Here is a 20,157-nt window from a genome sequence, read left to right on the forward strand (position 1 = left end):
CCTCCTTTGGGCACATCCACCTGCTCCAGCGTGGGGTCCTCCATGGGCTGCAGGTAGAATCTCTACACCCCCTCATCCTTCCTCTGTGTGCTGCAGGGGGACAGCTTGCCTCACCATGGTCTTCACTATGGGCTGCAGGGGGAATCTCTGCTCCGGTGCCTGGAGCACCTCCTCCCCCTCCTTCTGCACTGACTTTGGTGTCTGCAGAGTTGTTTCTCATATCTTCTCACTCCTCTCTCCAGCTGCTGTTCCACAGCAGTTTTTCTCCCTTCTTAAATATGTTATCCCAGAGGTGCTACCACCATCGCTGATTGGCTCGGCCTGCTGTATTGGGTTTGCATGGCAAGGTTTTGGTAGCGGGGGGGGCTACAGGGGTGGCTTCTGCAAGAAGTTGCTAGAACCTTCCCTGTGTCCAATAGAGCCAATGCCAACCGGCTCCAAGATGGACCCACCACTGGCCAAGGCTGAGCCAATCAGCGAAGGTGGTAGCACCTCTGGGATAACATATTTAAGAAGGGAAAAACCAACCTAGCGGCAGCTTTTGCAGTGAGAGAGGAGTGAGAAGATGTGAGAAACTTTGCAGACACCAAAGTCAGTGCAGAAGGAGGGGGAGGAGGTGCTCCAGGTGCCGGAGCAGAGATTCCCCTGCAGCCCATGGAGAAGACAATGGTGAGGCAGACTGTCCTTCTGCAGCCCATGGAGGAAGGATGACGGGGAGCAGAGTGTAAGGCTCTGATAACAAATGAATGTCGCAACCATCAGTCTCGACTAAGGACAGAACCTGCGGAGGCAGGATACCGTCTTGTGAGCCCATTCCCCTCTTCCTGAAACATGTAGACAAAAGACCATCTGTGTCCTGTGCGTGCGTGCCTGTGAAAGGCCATCACTCAATCAACCCCAAAGTGAGGGGGGACTGTAAGACCCCCAAGACCCCCACAACCCACTGACTCATTTCTGGAACATTCCTGAGCACATACTGCATCTGCTCAGTGATGACAGACCCCCACCAAGTTGCAGACTAATTTCCTTCAGGGAAAAATAAACAAGTGAAAATAAATAAAAGAATCCAACTCTACTGTTCTTTTAGCGCAGAGAGATGTCATGTCATTGTTTATAAAAAAGGGAGAGAGGGAGAGACTGTACATTAAAGAATCATGATCAGCTCACTGACAAGTCATTATGCCTTTATCCTCAACCAATTAACCACACTTGGTGGGGCTACTGCTAACAGTTAAATTGAGCTTAAAAGTAAGGGATCCCCTTGCATACTGACGTGTACTCTGGTACCCTCAAACTGCCACAAAAACGCTGCAAGCACCTACTGTGCCGGATCAGCCCCGGGGAGCACGCCAAGTCAGGCAGGGAGCCCAGGGAAGTCCTGGGGAGTGGCAGGCGGGTGCACACACGTGAGCAGGGCTGCGGAGTGGGTCCGCATCCTCACTCGGACACAGCGGGGCAGCATGTAAAGCTTCGGCCCAGGGATGTTCCTTCAAAGTGCAGGGGGGACTCATGGTTGGGCAGGCAACCCTTCCTCCCTTTGGAGACGGAGGCAAAAATGAGCTTTCCTTGTCTGAGTCAAGGCTTCATTCCCAGGAAGAGAGGAAGAGGAGGTGCTGGGAAAGTTGGGCTTCCCTGGCTGGGGACACTCCTGGCCGTCACCAGCCACCGCGCTTCCCAGAAGGAGCAGCACTTCCTAAAGGGCGCTCTGGATTCTCACCTGACATAAATTATGGTGACCCAGCAGGAATTTCACACTGCTTGCAATTTTTTTTTCCTCAGAGGTACACACTCCATGTTGAAGCCCTGATCCATAGCATTCCAGCAAACACTTCTGTTTATCTCCTTATAATAGCAATTTTATGCACTATAATACAATATATATACCAATGAATGTGCATAGAGAGCTCTGAGTTCACATGAATGCATACACTAAAATGTTACCTTCCCTACCTGGCTCTTTTTCTTAGCTCGTTTGAACAAAAGACACTCTGAATGCTTTTAGCGAGACTGAATTAATTCCAAATATTTGGTACATAAACTTAGCAAACCTAAAAGCCTAAATAATTTTCCACAGTAATCCAATTAAAATATTTCTAAATAATTTTTGATGAATTTTAGAAGACTCCAGGGAGACATTATAGCAGCCTTCCAGTACCTGAAGGGGGCCTACAGGAAAGATGGTCAGGGACTGTTTATCAGGGAGTATAGTGACAGGACAAGGGGTAATGGGTTTAAACTGAAAGAAGGTAGATTTAGATTAGATGTTAGGAAGAAATTCTTTACTGTGAGGGTGGTGAGGTACTGGAACAGGTTGCCCAGAGAGGTTGTGGAGGCCCCCTCCCTGGAAGTGTTTAAGGCCAGGTTGGATGAGGCTTTGGGCAACCTGGTCTAGTGGAAAGTGTCCCTGCCCATGGCAGGAAGGTTGGAACTAGATGATCTTTAAGGTCCCTTCCCACCCAAACCATTCTATGATGCTATGATATTTTTTTTTCAAAAAATAGTACAAAGATAAAGAGGAAAATCATTTTTATGACAGTAATTTATTGCACTAGTTTGGTCTACAGAACAAGGCTTTCTTCACTTGGAGATGACCACTTCCCCATCCCTGGTCACAAATATATTCCAGCATACATGTGCCTTGTTTTTTGGGGGTTTTTTAAATATATATTTTCTGGAAGAACTATCATCCAGGACTGAATCTCGCCCTTAATGCACCAAGGAAGGGAATTTGATTGCTTAGAAGTATCCTAGACTTTTTAAAGTTTTTTTATTTATTGTCTCTTTTCCGATGCTCATCCAGAATAACTGGCACATATGTTCTAAATGGATGATAGTTTTGTGAGCAATAAAGCAATTATCCGTCACTGGAGCTGACAGTTCCTCCAACTGAACTCCAACTATTAGCTAATTGGAAAGGTAATTGTCTTCAATTAGTGAAGGCTCAATGATTCATAAATATTTGTCCACTATGATGAGTCGGTTTGTTAAAATGGTAATTCCTCAGCCAGTTTAGCCAAATGGGTGAGCAAGGGCAGTGGGGAGTTGGGCGGAAGGCAGGTGGGAGAGAGAAATTAGGAGGTTGATAGTGCTAAATCATTCTTATTCCCTTTCCACTCAATCTCTGCATTTAGGGACAGCCTAGATGACTCTCCCTATTCACTAAATGAACCTGTGTCCATGCACCCCCTCCCCCAGTCTCTGTCTAGGGACACAGTGCCCCACTGCCCCTTCCTATGGCACTACAGTAACCTCAGCCCCTTTTGGTGGCTGCAGAGGACAGGGAAAGGTTTGTGGTCAGAACAGTCTTTTTCTGTCAGTCCTTGAAACTACCTCGTCCTTGAAGGTGCAAAAATTAAAAGGTGGTCCAGGCCCAGGACTTGTGCACAGTGTGTGGAAAAAAATGTGTAAAAGATCAGCTTGATGCCCCACCAAACCTTCAAAATATATACCAGCTGAATTTCTTCTGTTTAATCTTTATTGGGTTTGGTTTCTTCTTACCACGTACTTACCAGAAGTCTATTTTGTTGATCACATCCAATGGGATCTGAAAATGCTCATCTTCCCATTTTATTCCTAAAAATTTGATCTCCTGTGCAGGTCCCTTGACCTTACTTCATTTCATGGAAAAAATGGCATTCAGAAGGATTTGGACTATTTTCTTCCTTTTCTCAAAAACTACTTCTGCTGTGTTGCTCCATATGATGATGTCATCAATATAATTGCAGGTGTTCTGGAGCCTCACTCTGTTACAGTGCAGTCTGAATCATTCCATGTCAAATGGTGGGACGGTGTTTCCACCCCTGGGGCAGTCAATTCCAGGTGTACTGGACGCCCCTCCAAGTGAAGGCAAACTCTGGCCTGCACTCTGCTGCCAAAGGGATGGAGAAAAATGCATTAGCTATATCAACTGTAGCATACCACTTGGCTGCCTTTGACTCCAGTTCATATTGAAGTTCTGGCATGTCTGGCACAGCAGCGCTCATCAGCAGCATGACTTCATTCAGGCCATGATAGTCTACTGTCAGCCTCCACTCTCCATTGGACTTCCGCACTGGCCATATAGGACTGTCAAAGGGTGAGTGGGTTCTGCTGATCACACCCTGACCCTCCAGTTGATGAATCAGCTTATGGATGGGAATCAGGGAGTCTCAATTGGTGAGCTATTGCTGCTGGTTCACTACTGTGGTAGCGATCGGCACCTGTTGTTCTTCGACCCTGAGCAACCCCACAACAGAAGGGTCCTCCGAGAGACCAGGCAAAGTAGACAATGGTTCAATTTCCTCCAACTCCAAGGTAGCTATGCCAAAACCCCATTGGTACCCTTTCGGGTCCTTGAAATACCCTCTCCGGAGGTAGTCTATTCCAAAGATGCACAGAGCCTCTGGCCCAGTCACAATGGGGTGCTTTTGCCACTCATTCCCAGTTAGGCTTACTTCTGCTTCTGCTTCCAATACAGTTAGCTGTTGGGATCCCCTTGTCACACAAGAAATACAGATGGATTCTGCCCCTTTATAGCTTGATGGCATTAGGGTACACTAATAAGTTCTTCTACTTTGTCTGAGGAACTGCCCACTGGAGACTGGAGCAGCAACTTTCCTGGAAGATCCCCTTCTGAGATTTTTTTATCCTTGCAATTCATGTACCTGTGCCTCTAGGGTCGAGGTAGGTAGGTTCTTCAATCCCACTTCATTGTGTCTTCCTTTCCCTGGTCAAGCAGGTAAAATCACAGGGTGCCTTGTGGTTTTTACCCTCTATATTCTCTCTCTTGAGCAGAGGAACACTTACTCAACAGCTGAGATATTGGTCCATACAAGCAGGGAATTGGACATATCATTGCAACACTACAGGCTTGGGGAAGAGTGGCTGGAAAGCTGCCTGGAGGAAAAGGACCTGGGGGTGCTGGTTGACAGCCGGCTGAACATGAGCCAGCAGTGTGCCCAGGTGGCCAAGAAGGCCAACAGCATCCTGGCTTCTATCAGGAATAGTGTGGCCAGCAGGACTAGGGAAGTGATCGTCCCCCTGTACTCGGCTCTGGTGAGGCCGCACCTCGAATGCTGTGTTCAGTTTTTGGGCCCCTCACCACAAGAAGGACATTGAGGTGCTGGAGCACATCCAAAGAAAAACAATGAAGCTGGTGAAGGGTCTAGAGAACAAGTTCTCTGAGGAGCAGCTGAGGGAACTGGGGTTGTTTAGCCTGGAGAAGAGGAGGCTGAGGGGAGACCTTACTGCTCTCTACAACTACCTCAAAGGAGGTTGTAGCAAGGTGGGTTTTGGTCTCTTCTCCCAAGTAACAAGCGCTAGGACAAGAGGAAATGGCCTCAAGTTGCATCAGGGGAGGTTTAGATTGGATATTAGGAAAAATTTCTTCACCGAAAGAGTGGTCAGGCATTGAAACAGGCTTCCCAGAGAAGTGGTTGAGTCACCATCCCTGGAGGTATTTAAAAGATGTGTAGATGTGGTGCTTAGGGACGTGGTTTAGTGGTGGACTTGGCAGTGCTAGGTTAACAGTTGGACTTGAGGATCTTAAAGGTCTTTTCCAACCAAAACGATTCTATGACTCGATATCCTCTTTGAGTTGCCGGACCTCCTGGGACAGTTTATTGAACAGGTTTTCAGATTTTTCAGACAATATTTCCATGGCTGTAGGGAGGAAGAGAGATTTTCTTCGTATTGCTGGATTTGGCCAGCCACTTCATTCACTATTGGTGCTTCTTCATCTTTCCAGGCCAGTACTGCCAATGATTTGGCATACACTCATGTTGTGCTCTGTACAAACCTCCACCACATGGGTCGGGTACAGTGGACTTCATCTGGATCTGTGGGTAACTGCACATTGTCCAGGTTTTACTAAACCATTTCCTGCATGGCTAATTCCCTCAGGTAGTGGATACCTCTCTGCATGGCGGTCAACTTGCCTGGGTGACATACCAACATCTTCTTTGAAGGGATACCTTTCTCTCATGCCTGACAAGATTCACCTCCACAGGCTGAGGGCTTGTGTCCCTTTTCCAATCACCTTGTCAATGACCTCTTCTCTAGACAGGGATCCCAGCTGCTTGGCTTCTCTACCCTCTAATTCCAGCATCAGAGCAGCCAGGTGACAAGTTGCTTGCCTAATGGACTACTGAAATCTTTTCGCATATCTCACAGCTCCCTCAGGGATAGGGATTGGGTGGTTATTTCTGGTTCTGTCTCTTCCTCCTGTTCTTGTGATAGTCCTGTTTTGTCATCCTTTACTAAATGAATTGACTTTCATGTCCATTTCTACTTATGTATAGGGGCAACTGATATGAGTATGGATTGCTTCTCTGGTTCAGCTGCAGTGCTTATTGCCAGGGTTTAAGGACTCACAGTGCATAGTTTACTAGGATAACAAAGGAGGGTAATAATAACAATAATAACAGTGATGCAAGAGAGAGATGCAATTGCTTACCACATGCAAAAGGAAAATTAAACAATCCGATGCCCAGTCTGTTTCTGAGCAGCAAATCTGCCTCCCAGATAGCTTCCCTAGTTATATACAGAGCATGACATTATATGGTAGGGACTATCCCTTTGGCCAGTCTGGGTCAGCTGTCCTGGCTACGCTCTCCCAGCTTCTTGTGCACCTGACAGGGCATGAGATACTGAAAAGTCCTTGACTTAGCGTAGACACAACAGCTACCTAGCAACGACTAAAAACATCAGTGTGTTATCAACATTATTCTCATACTAAATCCAAAACACAGCACTATACTGGCTACTAGAAAGAAAATTAACTCTGTCTCGATTGAAACCAGGACAATGTGCATCCCATAGTAAGGGAGGGAGGTAATGCTACCTGAAAAGTGTGGACAGACCAACTCTATTAAATTGATAAAGTGCTTCTCAAAAAGTTACTGTCCCAGTTCTCTGCTGGGGGTTACTATTCTGATAGTAGAGTTGACAGAAAAAAAAAGGTATGCCAGTGCCTCAACAGTTACTACAGAGTGACTGATACCTTCATAAAAGCCTCCTTTCATGTGATAGTTAAGATAAGAAACAGGACTTAATGCTGATGTGACCAAAACATGGGCATATGGTTCTTTTCCATTGATTTTGCTAGACATTAGTGACCCCATAGCAGAGGTGTGAATGGACAGCTTGAACAAATAACTGTTTAAACCACTATAACAAAATTCAAATTTGAAAGCAATTTTGTGCCATAGCTTTCAGTCTTGATTACTTCAACGTTTTTGCTTCTTCCTTTATTGTCTTCTAAAATGTATGAATACTCTGACTATGGCCCCTATAGTTTCCTAAATCATTAAATATGACTTCTTTGGTTTGTCTTGTCTTTTTTCAGTTCTTTGCACTATTTTTCTTCTCTATTTTAGATTTTTTTCACATTTTTTTTGACAGAAGGAACAATATCAAGTAAAAATTTTCCAATCCATTTACATGATTTGGATGAATGTACATCATTTTCAGTTGTTACAAGCATTTGCATGTCTGTCTCACTGAAAAAAAAATAGTTGAGTTCATTGAAACTTAAGTGGTGTGGGTTTCCTCCCTGACACTCCCACCTTTTAAAACTGTACCAGACATTGTTACCCTTGTGTGCGCTACTGGCTAATCTGGAAGAAGAGTCTCCCTTTGTAACTCAATTTACAGACTACTCTCATACCCTTTTGGTCTTATTTTGCATTCTCAATATATAGCTGTGACAAATGAACGTTTCTCTTTCTTTTTTCCCCTTAGGTTTCTTTCCTCTGGATATTGTGCAATCCCTGTTCTAGTCTGTTTTGGTTACTTGGAAGACTGCACATTTTGCTTGCAGCTCATCATTGGCAATTCATTCAACCACATTCAGAATTTGCTATCTTCATTGAGATGTGGAGTATCTTCCTATCTAGGTATTACAGTAAAATAGTTTGAGTCATATGTGACATTCATTCCTCAGAGCTGGTATCAAAGCTTTTATCTCTTGGGCAATAGGAGGAGAAGTACTTGTGGTTAGGGATTCTTGTTCACTCCTTTCCTGGGCAGAGGGAGGGAGGAGCCACAGAGAGTTGTTGCCTATTGCTTTCGGTGAATACAGGGAATGTATTCTGCTACTAATACAAATGCTTTCATTACTAGAAAAGCTGATTAATTTGCTACCCACTTCAAAATGTGTACTGAGATCTTTCAATTATGTAAGTTGTGCAGATATGCCTGTGGTTTCTATGATGTCATAAATCATTACTGAATAAAATACACAAATATAAAAGAACAGCCCTAGAACAATTCTTCATTATCTTGGTTGTGTTTGTTTCATTACTGCATAAAAAGTCTTAAGAGGCCTTTTTTTAAAATCAAATTGATAAAAGTGACATTTGACGTACAAATAAATAATGTGCCTGAATTATTAGTTGTGCTGCAGATGATATGATTGCTATAACCTGAGTCTTATCTGTTGAGTGCTACTTGTATCTGTCTAATCCAGTGTTTTGCACCAGGAGGTGCTGGTTTGTTATGATCCAAGTAAGTAAGGCACTTGGACTACGTAAAGTAGGCTCCGGGGAAACCTTATTGTAGCCATCCAATACTTAAAGTGGGCTTATAAGAAAGATGGAGAGGGATTGTTTATGAGGGAGTGTAGTGACAGGACAAGGGGTAATGGGTTTTAAACTGAAAGAGGGTAGATTTAGATTGGACATAAGGAAGAAATTCTTTACAACAAGGATGATGAGACAATGGAACAGGTTGCCCAGAGAAGTTGTGGATGCCCCATCTTTGGAAGTGTTCAAGGCCAGGTTGGATGGGGCTTTGAGCAACCTGATCTGGTGAAAGATGTTCCTGCCCATCGCACATGCAGGGGAGTAGGACTAGATGATCTTTAAAGGTCCCTTCCAACCCTAACCATTTTATAATTCTATCATTCTAAGTATCTCTTAAAATGCTGTTTATTGGAGCTAGGTATTGGAGCTTTTTATTGGAGCTAAAGAAAAAGAGGACAGATAATCTTATGTCCCTTCAGATGCTGGGAACCCTGAGATGTATGGTAACAAATGGACTTCCAGTCAGGGCACAACATACCATGCAGATCCTGTCTTTAGAAGAGTTACCCCATTTTGGTCATTCGAGCTCTTATAGGATTTTTTGTACCACAGCTACCTTGGTGTACCCCAGGGATCAGTACTGGGTTGGATCCTGTTTAACATCTTCATTAATGATCTGGATGATGGAGCAGAGTATACCCTCAGCAAGATTGCAGATGACACAAAACTGGGAGGAGTGGCTGATGTGCCAGAGGGTCGTGCTGCCATCCAGAGGGACCTGGACAGGCTGGAGAAATGGGCTGACAGAAACCTCATACAGTTCAACAAGGGGAAGGGCAAAGCCCTGCACCTGAGGAAGAACAATCCCAAGCACCAGTACATGCTGGGGGCCACCCAGCTGGAAAGCAGCTTGGCAGAAAAGGACCTGGGGGTCCTAGTGGACACCAAAATGAACATGAGCCAGCAATGTGCCCTTGCCGCAAAGAGGGCAAACGGTATCCTGGGCTGCATTAGACAAAGTATTGCCAGCAGGTAGAGGGAGGTGATCCTTCCCCTCTACTCAGCACTGGTGAGGCCACACCTGGAGTCCTGTGTCTAGTTCTGGGCTCCTTAGTACAAGAGAGACATGGAGCTACTGGAGAGAGTCCAATGAAGGTCCATGAAGATGATTAAGGGACTGGAGCATCTTTCCTATGAGGAAAGGCTGAGAGAGCTGGGACTGTTTAGCCTGGAGAAGAAAAGGCTCAGGGGGGATTTCATCAATGTATTAAATACCTGAAAGGAGGGTCTAAAGAAGACAGAGCCAGGATTTTTTCAGCGGTGCCCATTGACAGGACAAGAGGCAATGGGCACAAATGGAAACACTGGAGGTTCCATTTGAACATGAGGAAACTTTTTTTTCACTGTGAGGGTGCCTGAGCACTGGAACAGGTTGCCCAGAGAGGTTGCAAAGTCTTCTCCTTGGAAATATTCAAAAGCCATCTGGACATGATCCTGAGCAACTGGCTCTAGGTGACTGTGCTTGAGCAGGGGGATTGGACCAAATGATCTCCAGAGGTCCCTTCCAACCTTAGCCATTCTGTTTTTCTTACAAGGAAACAAGTCTATTCATCATTTCTACTGTCAAACAAAAAGGATGTGCACATGAAAACTTGCTGCTGCAATTTTAGATAAATGCAAGGACACACAGGGAGTATAATCTCCAGTGCGAAGTGGGAGCTGCCTACAGGCTTCTCTGTTAAAATGAGCTGGCCAGGTTTATCCTGCGGCCAAGGGATATGAACACCACAGCACAGGCATGGGTCTACTCAGGTTACACTGTTGTGTATCACTACTTTTAAGGTAAATCATTATTTGCATTTTATCTGGCCTTCTATACTGTGAGTCTAAAAACAATAACAAGTAGTGTTACTTTTTTCTTTATCATTATCTGCAGGTATAAATACTCCTGCCAGACTTTTCTCAACGGTGCCCAGTGACAGGGCAAGGGGCAATGGGCACAAACTGGAACACAGGAAGTTCCATCTGCATATGAGGAAAAACTTCTTTACTCTGAGGGTGCCTGAGCACTGGAACAGGTTGCCCAGAGAGGTTGCAAAGTCTTCTCCTTGGAGATATTCAAAAGCCATCTGGACATGATCCTGAGCAACTAGCTCTAGGTGAACCTGCTTTAGCTAGGGGGTTGGACTAGATGATCTCCAGAGGTCCCTTCCAACCTCTACCATTCTGTAATTCTGTCATTCTGTGATTCTGTCATTCTGTCATTCTGTGATTAATTTTACTCTTTCCAGGTTTATGTAATTTTCTATGTTTAGTTTAAAAATTGGTAAATGACAGATCTCTCTCAATATTTGACTTGTATGCAAACGTTATTTTCCAACTACATTTATTTGGTGTTTTACTGTAACCAATAATGAATTTTGAATCCCCACAGGGTGTTTTGCTGATCTTCAGTTGTGATACACTTCATTTGATCAGTGTTGCGCACACTGACTGCGTATGGACAATACAGGTGGACATAGAACATCTGTCAAGGATTTCACTGTATGTGGTGGTTTTTATCACGTAGAAAGAAGTGTATAATTTTTTTCTTTAAAAATATCTGACTTAAAAGGTTTCACTGTGTGATAATCCTTGAAATGTTGACTGAATTTTGGAATCGCACTAGCTTCAGGATTTGCTGTACTTGGTTCAGAATAAGAAATGTTCCTGTTACATAATGTAGAAACCTGAGATGCCTATGGGCTAGAGTATGTTAGTGCATCTGTTTGGAACTTTTTTTTTAACTTGGAACATACTGCTGAATGAAATTGAATTTATGAAGACATAGGCTGTTATGGTACATTATGGAAGATGAGGTTTTGTAAACTCTCAAATACTTCTGTCCTGCTGTTTCAAAAGTGTCTCTAATTTCATTCTGCCTATGAAATGACTTGAAAATGTTTGTGCTGCCAAACTTCTCTGTTCTTCACGGCTGATACAAAGAGGAAGGACAGAAGCAAGTTCTGTGCTGAGGCACTTTTCATGACAAACAATGAATGTCAGTTTTGAAAGACACTATAACAGTGAATGTACAATAGAGAACCTGAAGTAATTGTCCTGGTTCTGGCAAGGATAGAGTTAATTTCCCAAGGAGCCAGGACAGGTGAGCCAAGCTGGCTGGGGGCTATTCCATACCATGTGACATCATGCTCACCATAAAAGGGGGCCAGTCGGGCAGGGGCGGGTTCGGCGTGTCGGCGTGGCTCCGGGACGGGTCGAGCGTCCGGTCGGTCGTCGGATCGGTAAAATCGTTCTCTGTTATCACCCATTGTGAATATCTGTTATCAGCACTGTTGTTGATTGTTTCCCTCTCCCTTGCTGTCCCAGTAAACTGGCCTTATCCCAACCCTCGAGGCTTTGCCCTTGTTTTTCCATTCTCCTCCACATCCCGCCGGGGGAGGGGTGAGCGAGCGGCGCGTGGCACTTAGCTACCGGCTGGGGCTAAACCACGTCAGTCCTTTTTGGCGCCCAACGTGGGGCCCGAGGGGTTGTGATAATGACAAGTCTGACCCAAGTGTGTTAAAACAAAGTTGTTATAAGCATTTATAATGTTATTGAAACAGTCGCTGGTCATAATGATGTTCTGTTTGGTCACATGGCTCTGTTTTGTAAACCCGTGTTTACTCTATGTAATCCCTGCGGTGCTGTTTATCACCTCTGGGAGAGGGGTTCGTGTTCTCATGTTGTTGTATTGTGTGATAATGACTTATGATAAGATATCATTGACAGTCATGGGTCTGAGCTGGTATGTGTATGTAGCATTTCGGTCAGGCCCGTACCTCGGTCAATATCTCTCAGAATTGATTAATAATTGGACCCAATCTATGGGGAAGATGGGGGGGATACCTTCTCCCACTCTTTTACCTCCCCTTTTCCCTTTTGGATGGTTACAACAATTTTTGAGTATTTTGAATACCCTTGGAATGTTCAGGCCAGTATATTCCTATTGCTAGGTCTCCTGAATGCTTTCCCACTCCTGTTCAGGGTTAGTAAAAATCTTTTCAAGAGTACCACCCTGGGATCTTCCCCAAGGCTGAATGGTCAGGGCTGGCATGGCATGTGGGAGAGTATGGGTGGGTATCTAGAGACCTTTTCACCCCCAATGGTTTGGAGCTTCACTCCTGAACAATTGCAAGACCCTGATAAAATGGTAGAATATTTGAAAGGGAAATGCTGTGGGGATTCTAAGGAGACACAACTTACTGCGCTGTGCTGGGCCCTGGCCACAATCTATCAAACACTGCTTGATAGTAGACAGCACCATCCAGAGGGAGAGAGCGGACCCACAGGCACTGCAGCTGCCCAGGCCCCTGCGACAGGCACTGCAGCTGCCCAGGCCCCTGCGACAGGCACTGCAGCTACCCAAACCCCCGCGACAGGCACTGTAGTCGAGCCAAAAGATCAACCCACACCAGTATCAGTTGCCCCTATACACAAAAAGAAATACACAAGGAAATCAGTTCGCTTAGTGAAAGATGATGATGAACCAGGGCCATCACGAGAACAGGAAGAAGAGCCAGAACCAGAAGTGATCACTCGATCTCTGTCCCTGAGTGAGCTGCGAGATATGCAGAAAGATTTCAGCCGCCTTCCAGGGGAGCATATTATTACCTGGCTGCTCAGCTGCTGGGATAATGGGGCCAGTAGCCTGGAACTGGAGGGCAGGGAGGCCAAGCAGCTAGGATCCTTGTCTAGGGAAGGGGGCATTGACAAAGCAATTGGGAAGAAGGCACAGGCCCTTAGCCTCTGGAGGCGCCTCCTGTCAAGTGTGAGGGAAAGGTATCCTTTCAGCGAAGATGTCATCTGTCGGCCAGGCAAGTGGACCACCATAGAGAGAGGTATTCAATATCTGAGGGAATTAGCTGTGCGGGAGATGGTTTATTATGATCCGGACAATGCACAGTTGCCCACAGACCCCGATGAAGTCCACTGTACCCGACCCATGTGGCGAAAATTTGTGCGAAGTGCACCATCATCGGACGCCATCTCACAGGTCATCCATCAATGTGAAACGTGCACTGCAATCAAGCAAGCCGAGCGGGTAAAGCCTCTGTGGTTTGGAGGCCGATGGTTGAAATAGAAATATGGGGAAGCATGGCAAATTGACTACATCATGCTCCCACAAACCCGCCAAGGCAAGCGTTATGTTCTTACAATGGTGGAAGCAACCACTGAATGGCTGGAAACATATCCTGTGCCCCATGCCACTGCCCGGAACACTATTCTGGGTCTTGAAAAGCAAGTCCTGTGGCGACATGGCACCCCAGAAAGAATTGAGTCAGACAACGGGACTCATTTTTGGAACAACCTCATAGACACCTGGGCCAAAGAGCATGGCATTGAGTGGGTGTATCACATCCCCTATCATGCACCAGCCTCTGGGAAAGTTGAAAGGTGTAATGGGCTGCTAAAAACTACCCTGAGGGCAATGGGTGGTGGGACTCTCAAACACTGGGATACGCATTTAGCAAAGGCCACCTGGTTAGTTAACACTAGGGGATCTGCCAATCGAGCTGGCCCTGCCCAATCAAAATTCCCATGCCCAGTAGAAGGGGATAAAGTTCCCGTAGTGCACATGAAAAATATGTTGGGTAAAACAGTTTGGGTTATCCCTGCTTCAGGCAAAGGCAAGCCCATCTGCAGGATTGCTTTTGCTCAGGGACCAGGGTGCACTTGGTGGGTGATGAGAAAAGATGGGGAAGTCCGGTGTGTACCCCAAGGGGATTTGATTTTGGGTGAAAATAGCCCATAAATTAAATTGTATGATATTAATAGCGATATACTGTATCAATGGTATGACCATAAGAATCACCCAAAACTAATGAAGGATGGGCTTTGAAACTGAACAAAGTGCCATGATGATGGAACTAGAACTGCCTTCAACTGGTGCCCAGAAACTTCATCGAAAAATCACATCTTTGGCATCCAGACTGTGAGCATGGACCATACCAGATACACTGGCTGTGAAGTCTCCGGATGCAGCGTGCAACAATCCAGCTGCATGCACCATTGCTCCTGCCCTGAGAGACTGTAATGGCAGATGGAACCCAAAGCCATGGACTAAATGAACTCGACAGACATTTTAGAGTGATAGCCCATAGAGTAAGGCAATGAGATCTGTAAAATAATCTGGGCATGACGTAGATGGTATGGAATAAGGGGTGGATAATGTCCTGGTTCTGGCAAGGATAGAGTTAATTTCCCAAGGAGCCAGGACAGGTGAGCCAAGCTGGCTGGGGGCTATTCCATACCATGTGACATCATGCTCACCATAAAAGGGGGCCAGTCGGGCAGGGGCGGGTTCGGCGTGTCGGCGGCGTGGCTCCGGGACGGGTCGAGCGTACGGTCGGTCGGTCGTCGGATCGGTAAAATCGTTCTCTGTTATCACCCATTGTGAATATCTGTTATCAGCACTGTTGTTGATTGTTTTCCCTCTCCCTTGCTGTCCCAGTAAACTGCCCTTATCCCAACCCTCGAGGCTTTGCCGTTGTTTTTCCGTTCTCCTCCACATCCTGCCGGGGGAGGGGTGAGCGAGCGGTGCGTGGCACTTAGCTACCGGCTGGGGCTAAACCACGTCAGTAATCTATGCACTGCTGGAAAAGACCCTCTGAAGAACTTCTACATCTAAAATTTACGACTTGAGCTGCTTTCAGCACTCCATTCTATTTACTTGGTTCAGTCACTGAACCACTGCTGGTTACTTTAGGCTGGAGACTCTTCCAAATTCATTGTATGCCAGAAGGTTTACCTGCATACTGCTTAATCAACATGGTTACAAGATGAATCTCCTTGCACACTGAGGAAGTCTACTGCATATAAAGCAACCAAAATGCCATATTTTAGCTGTCTTAGTATGGCACTGCTAATTAAACAGTAGTCAGGGGACAAAAAGGAAATCATACTGATGTATATCTTGGTACAAAGGCTGTGTTGTGGTTTTACCCCAGCCGGCAGCTGAGCACCATGCAGCTGCTCGCTCACTCCCCCCACAGCGGGATGGGGGAGAGAATTGGAAAAGTTAAAGTGAAAAAACTCGTGGGTTGAGATAAAGACAGTTTTAATAGGGAAAGCAAAAAAAACCACACGCACAAGCAAAGCAAGGAATTCATTCACCACTTCCCATGGGCAGGCAGGTGTTCAGCCATCCCCAGGAAAGCAGGGCTCTGTCACATGTAACGGTTACTTGGGAAGACAAATGCCATCACTCTGAACATCGCCACCCCACCCTCTCTCTTCCCCCAAGCTCCTTATAAACTGAGCATGATGTCATATAGTATGGAATACCCCTTTGGTCATTTTGGTTCAGCTGTCCTGTCTGTGTCTCCTCACAACTTCTTGTCCACCCCCAGCCGTCCCGCTGGCAGGGTGGTGCGAGGAGCAGAAAAGGCCTTGGCCCCATGTAAACACTGCTCAACAATAAGTCCATAGAACAAAAACATCTCTATACTATCAATGCTGTTTCCATCACAAATCCAAAACGTATCCCCACACTAGCTACTATGAAGAAAATCAACCCTCTCAGCTGAAACCAGGACATTTTTGAAAACTGATGTTTTCACTTTTACAACTGCAAAAAATATTGAATCTTTGTCTTGTGCCTCCAGCTGGCATAAATCTTATGCTAGATCTAAGTGATATCCTTTCAACTCAATGTCAGCCCTTGATATAAGAAAAGCCATCAAATATAATCCTTTATGAACAAATTTTGAAGCACATAAATACCTGCAACTACCTATCAAGTTGTTATGCATAAAGAATATGTCCCCCCAATGGAGAAACTGCAGGTTATTTTAAATGTAGTGATACATGATGTTGTATGCTGAGAGTCACACCCCCCCAATCTTCACATTTTTCTTTAATGCCAGATATTTAAAATACGAAATGCAATAAATGTTTAAGTGTATTTGCTTAAGATAGCCTCCCTATGTTCTCTGATATCTTTAAATTATATTGTTTTAAAACCTGCCCCACTTAATTGAGGAGACCCAGAAGTAAAACTCTTGGGTTTTTTTTTTTTTCAGTGTAATATTTTTCCTTTTATTATCTTTCATAGGAGGAGAACTACCACAGAAATAACATTAAAGTGTGTGTTGGGTTTGCATGGCAAGGTTTTGGTAGCAGGGGGGCTACAGGAGTGGCTTCTCTGAGAAGCTGCTAGAACCTTCCCCTATGTCTGATAGAGCCAAGGCCAGTCGGCTCCAGGATGGACCTGCCACTGGCCAAGGCCAAGCCAATCAGCGCCTCTGTGATAACATATTTAAGAAGGGAAAAAACAAGTTAGGGGGAGCTTTTGCAGCCAGAGAGGAGTGAGAAGATGTAAGGAACTCTGCAGACACCAAGGTCAGTGAAGAAGGAGGGGGAGGAGGTGCTCCAGGTGCCAGAGCAGAGATCCCCCCTGCAGCCTGTGGTGAAGACCATGATGAAGCAGGCTGTCCCCCTGCAGCAGCCCATGGAGGAAGGATGAGGGGGTGTAGAGATTCCACCTGCAGCCTGTGGAGGACCCCATGCTGGAGCAGGTGGAGACATCTGAAGGAGGCTATGACCCCGTGGGAAGCCCACACTGGAGCAAGCTCCTGGCAGGACCTGTGGCCCCGTGGAGAGAGGAGCCCACGCCAGAGCAGGTTTGCTGGCAGGACTTGTGACCCCATGGGGGACCCACGCTGGAGCAGTTTGCTCCTGAAGGTCTGCACCCTGTGGAAGAGACCACCCTGGAGCAGTTCGTGAAGGACTGTAGCCCATGGGAAGGACTCACATTGGAGAAGTTTGCGAAGGAATGTCTCCCGTGGGAGGGACTCCATGTTGGAGCAGGGGAATGATGAGAGGAGTCCTCCCCCTGAGGATGAAGAAGCAGCAGAAACACCGTGTGATGAACTGACCGTAACCCCCATTCCCCGTCCCCCTGTGCCACTGAGGGGGGTGGAAGTTGAAGCCGGGAGTGAAGTTGAGCCTGGGAAGAAGGGAGGGGTGGGGGGAGGTGTTTTAAGATTTGATTTTATTTCTCATTCCTCTACTCTGTTTTGCTTAGTAATAAATTAGATGAATTCCCTCTCTAAGTTCAGTCTGTTTATCTCGTGATGATAATTAGTGAGGGATCTCTCCCTGTCCTTATCTTGACCCATAAGCTTTTTGTTATACTTTTTCTCCCCTGTCTAGTGAATGAGGGGAGTGATAGAGTGGCTCTGGTGGGCACCTGGCCTCCAGCCAGGGTCAACCCACCACAAGTGTCAACTAATGGAGAGTTAAACAATCTTATTTGTTATGTCACATGATCCATGACCACAAATGGCCAGGATTTCTCTTTTCTCTTTTTCTCTTTTTCTCTTTTTCTCTTTTTCTCTTTTTCTCTTTTTCTCTTTTTCTCTTTTTCTCTTTTTCTCTTTTTCTCTTTTTCTCTTTTTCTCTTTTTCTCTTTTTCTCTTTTTCTCTTTTTCTCTTTTTCTCTTTCTCTTTTTCTCTTTTTCTCTTTTTCTCTTTTTCTCTTTTTCTCTTTTTCTCTTTTTCTCTTTTTCTCTTTTTCTCTTTTTCTCTTTTTCTCTTTTTCTCTTTTTCTCTTTTTCTCTTTTTCTCTTTTTCTCTTTTTCTCTTTTTCTCTTTTTCTCTTTTTCTCTTTTTCTCTTTTTCTCTTTTTCTCTTTTTCTCTTTTTCTCTTTTTCTCTTTTTCTCTTTTTCTCTTTTTCTCTTTTTCTCTTTTTCTCTTTTTCTCTTTTTCTCTTTTTCTCTTTTTCTCTTTTTCTCTTTTTTCTCTTTTTCTCTTTTTCTCTTTTTCTCTTTTTCTCTTTTTCTCTTTTTCTCTTTTTCTCTTTTTTCTCTTTTTCTCTTTTTCTCTTTTTCTCTTTTTCTCTTTTTCTCTTTTTCTCTTTTTCTCTTTTTCTCTTTTTCTCTTTTTCTCTTTTTTCTCTTTTTCTCTTTTTCTCTTTTTCTCTTTTTCTCTTTTTCTCTTTTTCTCTTTTTCTCTTTTTTTCTCTTTTTCTCTTTTTCTCTTTTTCTCTTTTTCTCTTTTTCTCTTTTTCTCTTTTTCTCTTTTTCTCTTTTTCTCTTTTTCTCTTTTTCTCTTTTTCTCTTTTTCTCTTTTTCTCTTTTTCTCTTTTTCTCTTCTCTTTATAGTCTGCAAGATGGTATTTTTAGCTGCAAAATGCCTTCTAAAATGCTGCCCAAGTGTTAGATGACTACTAAATCAGATTAGATTGTGTCAGTTACTAAACTGATATTGTAACTTATTGCAGTGCCTGAAAATCCTTTAGGGCTGCCTCCCAATAACTGGGATCACAGCACAAGCTGATATATCTGTGTGTGCAGTATGGAACCACATGTTCCAGTAGGTCAAAAGAATATAATAAAAGCTCTTTTTTTATGTATTTATTCCTTTCTCCAAGATAATAGCTCTGCAAATCAGCAACTTGAAAAAAATCCTCATCTGCTAAACCAAGAAAGGAATAAACCCATTATCATTGATGCAGTATTTGATAGTAATATTTACTGTATTTTTATGGGGGTGAGGGAAGAGTTTCCTAACCTTGATTACTCTTAAGAATGCTTTTTATCTTATTTTGTTGTTATTGCTTAAGTGTCTTCTAAACTTTTCTAACCTGTAAACTATGCGCCTCCCTCTTCTCTTTGACTCGTAGCAGCTTCACTCTTTCCTTATTTATTTAAATCTATGATAACCAGCACACTAAAATGCCATCAAGTAAAGTTAGTGTGAATAATGACTGATGGTGCAAAGTTCTCCTCTGTAATGAGGCCTCCTTGAGGCCTCACCTCAAGTACTGCATGCAGTTTTGGGTGCCACAGTACAAGAAGGACATAAAACTATTGGAGAGTGTCCAAAGGAGGGCAACAAAGATGGTGAAGGGTCTACAGGGGAAGACGTATGAGGAGAGGCTGAAGTCCCTTGGTTTGCTCAGCCCAGAGAAGAGGAGACTGAGGGGAGACCTCATCGCGGCCTACAGCTTCCTCACGAGGGGGAGCGAAGGGGCAGGCGCTGATCTCCTCCCTCTGGTGACCAGTGATAGAACCCAAGGGAATGGCATGAAGCTGCGATGGGGGAGGTTTAGATTGGATATCAGGAAAAGGTTCTTCACTGAGAGTGTGGTCGGGCACTGGAACAGGCTCCCCAGGGAAGTGGTCACAGCACCAAGCTTGACTGAGTTCAAGAAGCGTCTGGACAACACTCTCAGTCATATGCTCTGATTCGGCTGGTCCTGTGTGGAGCTAGGAGTTGGACTCGATGATCCTTATGGGTGCCTTCCAACTCAGGATATTCTATGATTCTATGATAATAAAATGAAGCTCATAAAGGATCAGCTCCAAATTGCAATGATGCCCTGTCTTTAAGCATTTGCTCTGATTTTAAGGCTTTCCCATGTATTCTTGCTCAACATGTAGCAAAATAAGTTTTTGTGAGTCCCTTGAGTGTTTCTCTGTATGTAATGTTGTTGTGGTTTTACCCCAGTCAGCAACTAAGCACCATGCGGCCACTCACTCACTTCCCCCTCATCAGGATGGAGGAGAGGATCAGAAGAGTGAAAGTGAGAAAACTCGTGGGTTGAGATAAAGACAGTTTAATAAGAAAAGCAAAAGCCACGCATGCAAAGCAAAGCAAGGAACTCATTCA

Source organism: Balearica regulorum, chromosome W (genome assembly GCF_011004875.1).
Source record: "Balearica regulorum gibbericeps isolate bBalReg1 chromosome W, bBalReg1.pri, whole genome shotgun sequence".
Taxonomy (NCBI): Eukaryota; Metazoa; Chordata; class Aves; order Gruiformes; family Gruidae; genus Balearica; species Balearica regulorum.